We start from the raw sequence: 12,105 nt of genomic DNA, 5'->3' as shown, positions 1-12,105 counted from the left end.
TTTTTTTTTTTTTTTAGGGAAGAGGAAGATTTATTATTACCTCTTCTATCTCTTCTTTTCTTATGGGTCTGTTCAGCTTTTCTACCCCAGTTCATGTTAGTTTAAGTAGGTAGTGTGTTTCTAGAAATTTGTCCATTTCCTCTAGGTTTTCAAATTTGTCAGAGTACAATTTTTTATAGTATTTTGTTATGATCCTTTTTATTTCAGTTGGTTCTGTTGTAATGTCACCCATCTCTTTTCTTATTTGGGTTATTTGCTTCTTCTCCTGCTTTTCTTTTGTCAATCTGGCCAGCAGTTTGTAGATTTTATTGATTCTTTCAAAGAATCAACTACTGGTCTTGTTGATTATTTCTATTGTTTTTCTGTTCTCTGTTTCATTTATTTCTGCTGTAATCTTTATTATTTTCTTTCTTCTGGTGTCTGTGGGCTTCTTTTGCTGCTCTCTTTCTATTTGTTCAAGTTGTAGGGTTAATGTCTTGATTTTGGCCCTTTCTTCTTTTTTGATGTGTGTGTTTATTGCTATGAATTGACCTCTGGGCACTGCTTTTGCTGTGTTCCAAAGGTTTTGGTATGCTGTATTTTCATTCTTCTTTGATTCTAGGAATTTTTTTATTTCATCTTTGATTTCTTCTATTACCCAGTAGTTTTTAAACAAGGCTTTATTCAGTTTCCATGTATTTGATTTTTTTCCCTTGCTTTTCCCGTTATTAATTTCTACTTTTGTAGTGTTGTGATAAGAGAAAATGCTTTGTATTATTTTGATGTTTTGGATATTATTGAGACTTGCTTTGTGGCCTAAAATGTGGTCTATTCTGGAGAATGTTCCATGTGCATTGGAAAAGAATATATAGTTTGCTGCTATTGAGTGGAGTGCACTGTATATATCTATGATGTCAAGTTAGTTGATTGTGGCATTTAGATCTTCTGTATCTTTGTTGCATTTCTCACTAGTTGTTCTGTCCTTTATCGAAAGTAGTGTGTTAAAGTCTCCTACTATTACTGTGGAATGGCCTATTTCTCCTTTTAATGCGGTTAGGGTTAGTTTTACCTATTTTGGAGCCCTGTCATTGGGTGCATATATATTTATTATGGTTATGTCCTCTTGGTAGGTAGATTGACCTTTTAATCATTACATAATGTCCTTTTTTATCGTTTAAAGTGGATTTTACCTGAAAGTCTATTTTATCAGAGATTAGTATTGTCACTCTTGCTCTTTTTTTGGCTATTATTTGCTTGGTATATATATTTTTTACCATCCTTTGACTTTTAGTTTACTTATATCTTTGGTCTAAGGTGTGTCTCTTGTAGACAGTATATTGATCGGTCATTTTTTTTTTTTCCCATTCTGCCACTTTCTGTCTCTTTACTGGTGCATTTAAGCCATTTATATTCAGTGTTATTATCAGTAGGTATGAGTTTACTTCTGTCATTTTGTTGTGCTTCTTTGTTTGTTTGTGATGTCGATCATTTCTTTGTTCTGTTTAATTTTCTGTGCTGAGCTCTTTTTGTTTGTGGATATTCTTTTCATTTCTGTCATTTTTTTTTAAATTTTGTTTTCTGAGTCTTTATGCTTTTCCTCTTTTTTATTTTGATAAGTAGGTTTGTTAACTTTCCTTATGGTTACCTTGAAATTTACCTTTATCTTCCTAAGTTTAAAGCAGTATTTTATTTCTTTATATCACCTTGACTTTCTGTCCATATGAAAGCTCTATACCATTTATTCCCCTCTTTTATTTTGACATGGTCATAATTTGCAGCTTGATGTCTCTGGTTCCCTATTTTCAGTCTTTCAGCTTTGTTTTATTTTTGAGAATTCTTTATCTGGGTTGGTATCTGGTAGATGCTGTCCTGTGTCCTAATCTTGGGTTGTTGTCTGATGTTGGTTCTCTGTCTCAAGGACTGCCTTTAATATTTCTTGTAAGGTTGGTCTGGTTTTTACAAATTCCTTTAATTTCTGTTTATTTGGAAATGTCCTAATTTTGCCATCATATTTGAGTGACAAATTTACAGGATATATAATTCTTGGTGGGCATTTTTTTTCTTTCAAAGTTTTATATATGTCATTTCATTGTCTTCTTGTCTGCATTGTTTCTGCCAAGTAATCAGAGCTTAGTCTTATTAGTTCCCATTTGTAGGTGACTTTTTTTTTAACCAAGATGCTCTCAGGATTCTTTCTTTGTATTCGGTCTTGGCAAGTTTGATTTATGATATGTCTTGGTGACTTTCTTTTGGGGTCTGTCCTGTATGGGGTTCATTGAGTTTCTTGGATGGATAGCTTTTCCTCTTCCATAATATTAGGGAAGTTTTCTGCCAGCTAATCTTTGACAATTCTCTGTGTGTATGTGTGTGTCTGTGTGTTTATTTTTTATTTTTGCCTCCTCTTGTTCTGGAATTCTGATCACATGCAATTTTTTTCCCTTGATGGTAGCCCACATAATTCTTAGGCTTTCTTCATTTTTCTTTATTCTTTTTTCTGATTTTTCCTCAAACAAGTTGGTGTCAAGGGATTTGTCCTCTATTTCACTGATTCTCTCTTCCTTTGATTCAATTATTTTCCTACGTCCTTCTACTGACTTGTCTATTTCTGGAAATTTTAATCTTTTGGATTTCTAGCTGTTGTTTTTGTATAGTACAGGAAGTAGGAGGTGCTGCTGGTCTACAGGCCCTGGCATGAGTGACTGAGCATAGGAGCTAGTGTTCAGGGGCTCCTGATACCAGTGGCTGGGTAAAGCCTCATGTGCTGCCAGTCCATGAGCCCCTGTGTGGGTTGCTGTGTGTAGGAGTGGGTGCCACCAGTCCTTGGGCCCCCAGTGAGGTTTCCTGGGTGGAAGAGTTTGTGCTGCTGGTTCTTGGGCCTGCGGCACCAGCAGCCAGGTGGAGAAGCGAATGCTGCCAGTCTGTAGGCCCAGCTTGTGTGGCTGGGCTTAGGAGTGGGTGCTGTGGGTCCTTGGGCCCCTGGCATGGGTGAATGGAGAGGAAGGCACCACTGATTCATGGGTCCCTGGTGCAAGTTGCTAAGAGAAAGGGCAGGCGCTGCTGGTCCATGGACCCCCTGCTCAGGGCGCTTGGCAGTGGTGGGTGCTGCTGGACCACGATCATGTGCAGGGGTGGGATGGATGAGGGGGGTGGGAGAGCACCACAGGTGCACAGGCTTATGGCACAGGAGTGGGAATTTGCATGGTTGGTGAGGTGAATACATTAACTTTCGCAAGGCGGGGAGTATCCCTGCTCGGCTCTGGAGGTGGGTGTAGAGTTGGCCCTGCTTGGCTGCACCAGGTGATGGGGGCTTTGGCTGGGAATGCTGATTGCTTTATTTCAGTATGGCCACACTGTGCAGATTTGGCTGGCAGGGTGCTGACGATCTGATCCATAATTCTTTCTTTCTGCTGTTTTTGTACAGTCTCTCCTCCCACTTGGCACTTGGTCTGACTCTTCAGCCTTGCCTTTGATGCTGAGGGTTCCAAAGTTGTCATCTATATTTGCTTCACTTGTTTTATCAGGTCTTTGTTGTAAGAATGACACTGTGAGGCGTCTGACTATACCATCATCTTGGATCGCCTCCTGGGATGAGTTTTCTTGGTTCAAAAGCTTAGGGTCATGGTTTTGAGGGTTGTCCAGTCAATTGGCCTAATATTGTTTTTAGAGTCTCTGTTCTACCTCCTAGTTTGGTGAGTAGTGCTTAGGGTTTTAAACACTTGTGAGTGGCCATCCAAGATATAATAATTGGTCTGTATTTGCTTGAAACAACAGAGGAAGAAGGAGAAACCAAGAAACGGAGAAGCAAATGAACTGCAGGTCTATCATATTTTTACACAAATAACATGCACCTTCTATGTTTGTTTGACAACTGCGCCCTCCCCATAAGAGTTATTTTCATAAGTTTGCTATGCTAATTTTATTATAGCAATACATTAAAAAAATTGGCATAATGGCACTTATGAAAATACCTCATGGGGAAAGGTGTGATTGGCAAACAAACGTAGAAGGTGTGTGTTATTTGTGTAAAAATATGGTAATTGCCTCCATGAACTACTATCTTCATTACCATGAGACCAGAAGAAATGGATAGTGCCCTGCTACCACTACTGAATGTCTTGATGAAGGCCCCAATAGGTGGAGCCTGATCAAAGAGAGGAAAAATGTGGAACAGAATTTCAAATTCTTACAGAAACCAGATTGACTGGACCCATTGTGACTGGAGGACTCCTCGAATCTATTGCCCTGAGATAATCTCTAAGCCTTGAACCAAACTATCCCAGGAAGTCATCTTTAAACTAAACAACAGTTTAGCTCAACTAGTAAAGAATGTTTGCCTTGAGCAGTGTGCTCTTTTAAAGAATTATCTATATGAGATCAAATTGATAACAGTAACTCTAAACCATAGATGAGAAGTTTAGATGATACTCAAGTCAATGGTGGTGAAACAGTATGGGTAGAGACAGTGAGAACAGTGACACAATGCAAAGAATGTAACCAATGTCATTGAACTGGACATGTAGAAAATGTTGAATGGGTATACGTTTTCTTATGTATATTGTCACCAAAAATAAAATTTTTAAAATTTCCCTTGTTAATTTTATTTTGCTAAGTTGTATTGGCATACATTCTGTATCTTCAACATATTTCACTGTTTGTTTATATTACAGGATTCTTAGTTATCTAGTGCTGCTATAGTAGAAATACCACATGCGAGTGGCTTCAACAAACAGAAATTTATTTTTTCACGGTTTAGGAAGTTAGAAGTCTGAATTCAGGGTGCTGGCTTTAGGGGAAGACTTTCTCTCTCTGTCCTTGGGGAAGGTCCTTGTCTCTTTTCAGCTTTTATTCCTAGGTTCCTTTGTGATCATGTAGTGTGGATCTTCCCCATCTGTGCTTTTTTGCTACTTGCTTAATCTGCTCTTCAGTATCTCAAAAAAGATTGATTTAAGACACATACTACACTAATACTGCCCCATTAACATAACAAAGAAAACCCTATTCCCAAATGAGATTATAAACACTGGTATAGGAGGATTTACAACAAATATTTTTGGGTAACACAACTCAATGCATAACACAGAGTATGTTAATTGCCGCTGAGAAGGAAAACATTGCTGTTGTGTGCACACAGTCCCTCTAGTGAGTTCATTAAGTGTTCAGTAATTAGGTAATTGGTGTTTTAAATGCTTTATGTTATGTTTTAAAAACTTGGTGGATTGTTATATAAGTGTTGAAGAGAATTTTTGTAATTTTTGGAAATTGCTTGGGGGTTTTTGAATGAGCAGGGAATGCATTCTTATTATTTTCCCACTTAAAACAAGGAATAGACTCTGCCATTACCCACAATGTTGCTCTATGACATGTTTTAAAAAGCCAGTTGGGTTGGTTTCACTCAGCTACATAGCATGTACAGCTTTAATTCATCCTTTTAAACTACGGCATAGTATCCCTAATATGCATATGCCGTTATTTATTCATCTGCTTTCTATTGATGAACATTTAGTTTGTTTCCATTTTCTGCCACTAGAAATAATACTCTAATATCCTTGGGTTTTTGCCATTTTTTTTCCTCCATTGCAAACAACGTTATAAAAATCATCTCTTTTCCCTACCTCCAGCAATGCTACAATAAACATTCTTGTACATATCTTTCATGCATTGTTGATTTTACTCATGTAGGATAGATTCCCCAAAGTGGAATTGCTTGCTCAAACGGCATACATTTTAAATTTTAATAGATATTGTAAAGTTAATGTCTGTAAAGGTTGTAACAATTCACACTCATTCACAATATATTCCATATATTCTTGCCAGCTTTGGAAGTTATTGCTCTTTTAAAAACATTTTAATAGACTTTATTTTTTAGAGTGGTTTCAGTTTTCAAAAAAATGTGCAGAAACTACCGAGGGTTTCCATATATCCCCCTCTGCCCCTGCACACTGGTTCTTCTCTTATTAACATCTTGCATTTGCGTGGTATGTTTGCTACTATTGAACCAGTATTGACAGATTATCATTAACTAAAGTTCATAGTTTACATAAGGGTTCACCCTTTGTGTTGTGCAGCCCTGTGGGTTTTGATAAATGCATAGCGTCACGTGTCCACCATTACAGTATTGCACCGAATAGTTTCACCGCCATAAAAAAATCCCCCATGCTCCATCTATTCATCCCACCCTCCCCTCGAATGCCTTGAAACCACTGATCTTTTCACTATCTCTATAGTTTTGCCTTTTCCAGAACGTCATATAGTTGGAATCATAGAGTATGTAGCTTTTTTCAGACTGACTTCTTTCACTTAGCAATATACTTTTAACTTTCCTCCATGTCTTTTCACAACTTGAGAGCTTATTTCTTCTATCACTGAATAATGGTGACACAATAGTTAAGTGTTTGGCTGCTAACCGAAAGGTAGGAGGTTTGAACCCACCCAACAGCTCCATGAGAGAAAGACCTGGCGATTTGCTCCTGTAATGATTAGTCATTAATTTATTCATCTACTTTCGATTGATGAACATGTAGTTTGTTTCCATTTTCTGCCACTACAAATAATACTCTAACATCCTTGACAAGTTGCCATCAAGTTGATTCCGACTCATAGGGACCCTATAGGACAAAGGAGAACTGCCCCATAGGGTTTCCAAGGAGCGGCTGGTGGATTCAAACTGCTGATCTTTTGGCTAGCAGCCGAGCTCTTAATCACTACACCACCGGCGCTCCTGGTAAAGATTACAGCCTAGAAAACCCCGTGGGGCAGTTCTACCCCATTACGTCAGGTTGCTGTGCGTTGAAAGCGACGTAATGGCCCACAACAACACCATATGGATGCAGCAGTCAAAATGGTCTGACCCCCAGCCCTGGCTGTCTCCACTCTCCCATCTCAAGAACTGATTGGTTTCAAAGTGACCCCGTCCTTAGGTGGAGGGACTGCTGACGACCGGGTCAGGCTGTGAAGTCTCACTGTTGCCATTTCTAGATTTCTTGGCTAGAATTTTGAGTAGAAGATAGAAAGTTCCAGAAGTTGTGAAGCCTTCTGCATTTCCATACCAAGCAGTAAATGCATTAGTTACAACAGTAATTAGAGTAGGAATGAACTGAAATGCCAAGTTTCAGCTGAGACGATTCGGCTGCAGGTGTCAGTAATTAGAGAAGAATGAGTCATTTGATGTTTGTAGACACAGCCTTCTCAACTTTGTATTTCAAAATAAACTTCGTGGGCACATTGTTCTGAGCCGCTCCTGCTAGTGTATGTGTCTGTCTAAATGTTGTCATTCAGTAAAAATATTTTAAATAAATCAATAATGTTGTCCTCCAGTGGTGGTACACAAGTGAAATTTTCTGTGCAAAAATGAAATAAGAATATATATATATTTTTTTTATTGAGGTCGACAGAAACCTGCAAGGCAGCCATACAGAAATTCTTTTCTCATTCTTTCTCTCTCTCTTTTTTCTCCCTCTTTCTTTCGGTTTCTTGGGGTATAAATAACTCATCTTTAGTAGCTTGTCCTGAGCCAGCCCTGGTGGCGCAGTGGTTAAAGTGCTTGGCTGCTAACCCAAAGGTCGACAGTTCAAACCCACCAACTGCTCCCCAGGAGAAAGAGGTGGTAGTCTGCTTCTGTAAAGATTACAGCCTTGGAAACCTTACTGTAAGGTCACTATGAGTTGGAATCAACACGATGGCTATGAATTTTTTTTACCCTGTCCTGAGCAGGGAATGAACAAATCAACAGAATGTAGGTGGATATCTGCAGGCTTTGGAAATGGCATTAGAAACCCCACTTAAATTAGATACTCGTTAGTGAAGAATTCCACTGCTCTGCGCCAGCTCTGAGTTCTGAGATGGGATGAAGAGCAAAGGAAACCAGCTCAGAAAGAGCAGTAGCTGTACCTTCAAGAGCACTGACTCCTTTATCAAACCAGATAAGTTGGCCGGTGATGAGATATGAGAGAATCAGGGTTTTCAGCAGGTGGGAACGGGAACCCGGAAACTGTTTTTCCTTATGCCCAGCAGTTGTGGGTCTAGTAGCATGCTGTGTGTGTGGGTGTGTGGGTGTGTTTATTTTTAAGGCTGGGAATCAGTGGCTGCATTAGCCATAGCCCAATAAGGCACATCCCTTACTGTTATGGATTGAATTGTGTCCCCTCAGAATATGTGCTGTAAATCCTAATCCTTGTACTTGTGCACGTGATCCCATTTGGGAATAGGGTTTTCTTTGTTATGTTAATGAGGCACTATCAGTGCAGGGTGTGTCTTAAGCCAATCACTTTTGAGATATGAAAGGAGAATTAAGCACAGAGAAGCAAGCAGAGATGGGAGAAGACAGATGCCAGGCCACATGAAGATCTCCAAAGAACCGAGACACAGAAGCTGGAAAGAGACGAGGACCTTTCCCCAGAGTGGAGAGAGAGAGAGAGAGAAAGAGAAAGAGAGAGAGAGAAAACCTTCTCCAAGGGCCAATGCCCTGAATTTAGACTTTTAGTCTCCAAAACAGTGAGAAAATAAATTTCTGTTTGTTGAAGCTGCTCACTTGTGGTATTTCTGTTACAGCAGCACTAGATAATTAAGACACCTACTGTGGGAAATTTGGTCCAAATTTCTCTCTTGATCAGGAGACATGCCTGATTCTTTCCACCACCTGGCTGGGTTCTGGAGTGTTCTCTGTTCATGGCTGCTCTGTCTATGAATGATCCCTCTTCATATAAGCAGATCTTGGGTTGATCATGGTGCTATTCTGGACTAAACCATCCTATAGGCTGTGGTTTGATGAGGAGACCTTGTCCTTCTCCAACCAGGCTGATGACTCTTGTGCTCATAAGCTGGCTGTTTAAGGGTTGTTATGGATTGAATTGTGTCCCGCAAAAATATATGTTGGAATTCTAACCCCTATACCTGTGCTTATAGTCCAATTTGAGAATGGCTTTTCTTTGTTATGTTAATGAGGAAGTACTAGTGTAGGGTGTGTCCTGTCAATCTCTTTTGAGATATAAAAGGAGCAGATATAAAAGGAGCAAGCAAAGATGGGGAAGATAGATGCCACCCCACATGAAGATCACCAAGGTACCAAGGAACAAAAGGTGAAAAGACTTTTCCCCAGAGCTGACAGAGAGAGAGAGCCTTCCCCTAGAGCCAGTCCCCTGAATTTGAACTTCTAGCCTCCTAAACTGTGAGAAAATTAATTTCTGTCTACTAAAGCCATTTACTTGTGGTATTTCTGTTATAGCAGCACTAGATAACTAAGATAAGAGTGTAGGAAGAGATGGTCCAATGGCGGCCCTCAAAAACTACTGCATGCTTGAGGATAACTAGTACAATGGTTAGAAATTAATCAAATATGTTTATGTCCATGAATTCATGATGCTTAAAACACCAACAAAAATCCCTCGTTTATTACCTTTGGAGGATGCTAGGAAACCAATTCATTACTTTGAAAATCGGTCAGTAAAGGAGAGAAAAATCAAGCATGTGTCCTGCCTCTCCTGTCACAACTGTACCTTACAGCAGCTGATGAGGAGAAGTCCAATTTGTATGCTGAGCAAATAATCCCAGAAGCTGGACTATATGGAGGAAGACTCATTAACAACCTTCGTATGCAGATGGGACAACCTTGTTTGTTGAAAGTGAAGAGGACTTGAAGCACTTGCTGATGAAGATCAAAGACAACAGCCTTCAGTATGGATTACACCGCAACATAAAGAAAACAAAAATCCTCACAACTGGACCAATAAGCAACATCGTGATAAACAGAGACAATATTAAAGTTGTCAAGAAGTTCATTTTACTTGGATCCAAATCAACACCCATGGAAGCAGCAGCCAAGAAATCAAACAAAGTATTGCACTGGGCAAATCTGCTGCAAAGGACCTCTTTAAAGTGTTGAAAAGCAAAGATGTCACTTTGAGGACTAAGGTGTGCCTGACCCAAGCCATGGTATTTTTGATCACCTCCTATGCATAGGAAAGCTGGACAGTGAACAAGAAAGACCAAAGAATAATTGATTTCTTTGACTTATGGTGTTGATGAAGAATATTGAGTACACTGTAGACTGCCAGATGAATGAACAAATCTGTCTTGGAAGAAGTACGGCCAGAAAGCTTCATCTCACATACTTTGGACGGATTATCAGGAGGGACTGGTCCCTGCAGAAAGACATCATGCTTGGTAAAGTCAGTGAAAAAGAGGAAGACCCTCAATGAAATGGACTGACCCAGTGGCTGCAATGATGGGCTGTGTAACCACGGGTTCAAGCATGGCAATGACTGTGAGGACAGCACAGGACCAGGCAGTGTTTTGTTCTGTTGTACATACAGTTGCTATGAGTTGGAACCAATTCAATGGCACCTAACAACAAATGGAAAAAAAAAATCAAGCATTTGTCCTGCCTCTCCTATAGCAACTATATCTTAGGGCAGCTGATGAGGGGAAGTCCTCATCGTAGAAGTATTCCAGCTAATGAATGAGGAGGAATGTAAAATTCAAATGTCCCCATTTTGCAGCCCCTAATGAATTAATGGAGTCCCTGGGTGGTGCAAATGGTTAACGAATTTGAATGTTACCTGAAAGATTGGAGGTTCTAGTCCACCCAGAGGCACCTTGGAAGAAAGACCTGGTGATCTACTTGTGAAAAACCTGTAATTGAAAACCCAATGGAGCACAGTTCTACTCTGACACACACTGGGTCACCACGAGTTGGAGTCAATTCGGTGGCAACTGGTTTTTGTGTGTGTGTGTGTGGTTTTCAGTATGACCGAGGAACTAATTTTTAATTTTTATTTAATTTGTTTAAAATTTAAAAGCCACATGTGAGTAGTAGCTACAGTATAGAAAGGCAGAGTTCTAGAGAACCCAGCCCTGGCATTTAAGGGAGAGGAGACATCACACAGAGAAAGGAAGTGACTCACCCGTGGTTGGGCTCTCAAACTTTTGATCAATGCCTGTCCTCTCACCTTGGTGTGGAATAGCCTGAACCCAGGAACCACCAGGTAATGAGGCAGGAGACCTGGGATCTGGTCCTAACTGCCTTTCACAGGGCACTGGACCATAGAATAGTCACTTGACCTTATGGCTTTTCTGTTTCTCCATTAAGACAATGGGAATCATCACCCAGCCTAGTGTTACTACAGCCCTCCGCTCCCCACAGTGTTGGGCAATGGGGGCCTTCACCCCAAATTCCTGTTACTATACCCCTCCACGCCCCCAGCTGGAGGTGCCAAGAGTATCACAGGGAACAATGTAAGTAAAAGCCCTCTGAAAACTTCCAAGTGCCTCAGGAGTTTAAAGGATGTCATGCATTAATTTATCTCACCCAAGATAGGAAAGTGGAATGTTGGGTGTAAAAGATTGGAAGGGAGCTGGGTGATTCATCACCCCATTGTAATTCTTACAGGTTAAATCTCTTTTTCGGTGTATTTCCTGGGGAGGATACAGGGCTGCTTTCCAGCTGACAAATTCATCCCTTTGCTTTGACTCTGAACCAAATTCTGGGCCAGCATCAAAGCCAGCCTCCTGGGAGCTTGCCTGGGAATGCCTGGGCCCCTCGCTCTCTCCGATGCAGCCCTGCAGATGGTTCTGGCTCCCTCTACCAGCTCTCCCCTGGCCAGACCCCCATGTCCCCTCTGCCCTGCCCCATCTTAACTCTTTGCTGCTGAGATGCAAGCCCGCTTAGACCTGCTCAGGGAGGCAACTCCTAAACCTCATCCCCTTTTCCAGAGGAGGGAGTGAGGGCAGGAACGGCGGGGGACACAGCAGAAAGAGAGGCCACGCTTCATAGCATGAATTGATTCCCCCTTGGAAAGAAGAGAGAGGAGAAGATGAGAGAAACAAAACCTCCCTAAACCAAACAGGACATTAAAAATCTCAGCAAGACCCTGGGGCTTACTATTTTACCAGTCAATAGTCAGGCCTGAGGAGGATTTTCAAAGACCCAGAGTGCAACTCTGTTTCCAAGATAAAGATGACTCTGAGGGGGCAGAGGGAGAGGGGACTTGTTAAATGGAAGTAACTAAACCTGTGGGATGAATCTGGGCAATTTATACTGTCAAGTTTGTGCTTGAAATATTTCAATTTTTAAAAGAAAGGAAGCTCCAAATCCCACCATTCCACTCTATCTAATGATGTCATTGAGACAGA

This window comes from Trichechus manatus, unplaced genomic scaffold (genome assembly GCF_000243295.1).
Source record: "Trichechus manatus latirostris isolate Lorelei unplaced genomic scaffold, TriManLat1.0 scaffold00151, whole genome shotgun sequence".
Classification (NCBI taxonomy): Eukaryota; Metazoa; Chordata; class Mammalia; order Sirenia; family Trichechidae; genus Trichechus; species Trichechus manatus.
Note: the sequence above shows the minus strand (reverse complement) of the source record.